The 2,820-nt window shown below is 41.8% G+C and overlaps 1 pseudogene; it reads left to right on the forward strand.

The window, feature by feature from the left end:
- The first annotated feature begins 985 nt into the window (after nt 1-985).
- On the forward strand, nt 986-1,556 carry LOC122240544 (annotated as a pseudogene).
- Nucleotides 1,557-2,820: the final 1,264 nt, after the last annotated feature.

The following is a 2,820-nucleotide window of genomic DNA, read 5'->3' on the forward strand; positions in this document are numbered from 1 at the left end:
GCATGTGTGTTGCATATATTATTGTCCTGTTTACTGTCTTTTGATTTTGTTATTTTTTGCTGTGGAAATTTTTAAAAATGTTATGGTGGTCAAAGTTGATGACTTCTGAGTTCTGAGTCATGCTTAAACAAACCCATCCCACTGCAGGATTATAAATTTTTTTTAAATCTGATACTTTAATGGTTTCACATTTTAGATTTATATCTTTGAGCTGTTTGAAGTTTATTTTAGTGTAAGTAATGCAGGAAGGGTACAAATGCGTTTGTTTCCAGATGACTACTCAGTATTCCCAGAAGGATTTATTGCATTTTTTTCCTATGTGTGTTGGGGTCTGTTTCTGAACTTTCTATCCTATTCTGTTGATCTGTCTATTCATGTTCCCAAACAAAAAGTATTTTTTTTAATTTTAATGTTTATTTATTCTTGAGAAAGAGACAGAGACAGAGACAGAGCATGAGCAGGGAAGGGTCAGAGAGAGAGAGGGAGACACAGAAACTCAGGCAGGCTCCAGACTCTGAGCTGTCAGCACAGAGCCCGATGTGGGGCTCAAACTCACGAGCTGTGAGATCATGACCTGAGCCGAAGTCGGATGCTCAACCGACTGAGCCACCCAGGCGCCCCTAAAAAGTATTTTTAATTACCGTAATTTTACAGTATGTTTTGACCTCTGGTTGAGCTAGCCTTATTCTTCTCACTCTTCTTAAGAATTTTCTTAGGGGGGGCACCTGGGTGACTCAGTAGGTTAAGCATCTGACTCTTTTTCAGCTCAGATTGTGATCTCATGGCTGGTGGGATCGGGCCCTGTGTTGGGCTCTGGGGTGACAGTGCAGAGCCTACTTGAGATTCTCTCTCTCTCCCTCTCTCTGCCCCTCCCCCACTCATGCTCATGCTCCTTCATTCTCTCACACTCTCTCAAAAGAAATAAAATAAACTTAAAAAAAAAAAAGAGTCTCTTCCCATAAGCAGCCCGAGGTGATCTCTGAAAATGGTTCACTATTCACCTGATCCAGGAAACCCAACAAAATCAAACAAACCAAGAGGTTCAAATCTTCGTGTTCACTTTAGGAACACACGTGAAACTGCCCAGGCCATCAGGGGTATGGCTATCTGAAAAGCCACCAAGTATCTGAACGACGACACTTTGCACAAGCAATGTGTTCCATTCCATCACTACGATGGTGGAGCTGGTAGGTGGGCCCAGGCCAAACAGTGGGGCTGGACACAGGGTCAGTGGCCCAAAAAGATGGCTGACTTTTTACTGCACATGCTTAAAAATGCAGAGAGTAATGCTGAACTTAAAGGGTTCAGATGGAGATTCTCTGGTCATTGAGCACATCCAGGTGAACAGAGCCCCCAAGATGCAAGGTAGAACTCAGAGGGTTCAAAGTCGGATTCACCCATACATGAGCTCTCCCAGCCACACTCAGATGATCCTTACTGAAAAAGAGCAGACTGTTCCTAAACCAGAAGAGGAAGTTGCACAGAAGAAAAACATATCCCAGAAGAAACTGAAGAAACAAAACTTAAGGCCCGGGAGTAAATTCTGCATAAAATAAGTGCAAATCAAAGTAAAAACAGAAAAAATTAAAAATAAATCAATAAAAAATAAAAAGAATTTTCTTAGAGGTACCTGGCTGGCTCAGTCAGTGGAGAGTGCAGTTCTTGGTCTCCAGATTGTGGGTTCAAGCCCCACGTTGGGTATAGAGATTACTCTAAAAAAAAAAAAAAAAAAGGAAAAGAAAAAAATTTGTTTAACTCTTTTTTTTAATGTTTATTTATTTTTATTTTTTTTAATTTTTTTTTAACATTTATTTATTTTTGAGACAGAGAGAGACAGAGCATGAACGGGGGAGGGGCAGAGAGAGAGGGAGACACAGAATCGGAAGCAGGCTCCAGGCTCTGAGCCATCAGCCCAGAGCCCGACGCGGGGCTCGAACTCACGGACCGCGAGATCATGACCTGAGCCGAAGTCGGACGCTTAACCGGCTGAGCCACCCAGGAGCCCCAATAATTTGTTTAGCTCTTAAAAACTAGCTTTTCTGGGGCTTATTTTTGGGGGGGAGGGGAAGCCCACATTAAATTGATACATTAATTCAGAAAGAATTAATATCTTTCTAATATTGATTTCTCTCCTTTTCTTACACAAAAGTAGTACACCACATAATCTATTCTCCTCCCTTTTTTTCACTCAACATATCCTGCAGATCTTTCCATCTCACATCATAGCTTCCTTACTCTTGTGCACAGCTGTGTGGCCTTCCACTGGTAGATGTACCTTAGTCTGTTGACTGGTCCCCTGTAGATGAATACTTATTCTTTGACTCTTTTTCTGTTTCAGATGTGACTCATTTTGCGTGCACCCACTACTCCACCCCAGGGTCTTTGCTCCCTTCCCCCCCACCCCTCAACCCCATATGCACATGGCTCATCTCCTTACCTCCTTTCTTCTCCAGGAAGCCCATCCGGGCCACCCGGCAATCCCAAGCTCCCTATTCCGCTCTACTCTTTTCTGTTAGCAATTACCACCTTCTAACACACTGTATCATTTACTTTTACTATTGTGTTTATTATCTGCTTCCTACACCAGATTGGAAGGCTTTTGGTTTGGGTTTTGGTTTCGTTTTGTCCAATTTGTTTACTCATCTGCATTCTTGGCATCCAGAAGAGGATCCGATGTGGAATGAATAAGCACTCAGTAGTAATTGCTGAATGAATGAATGAATGAATGAATGAATGAATATACAAGCACACTGGTAAGATAAATTCCCAGAACTGGAATTTCTGGGTCAAAATGTAAATCTTCCATTATATTTTCAAAAT

This window comes from Panthera tigris, chromosome B4, assembly GCF_018350195.1.
Source record: "Panthera tigris isolate Pti1 chromosome B4, P.tigris_Pti1_mat1.1, whole genome shotgun sequence".
Taxonomy (NCBI): Eukaryota; Metazoa; Chordata; class Mammalia; order Carnivora; family Felidae; genus Panthera; species Panthera tigris.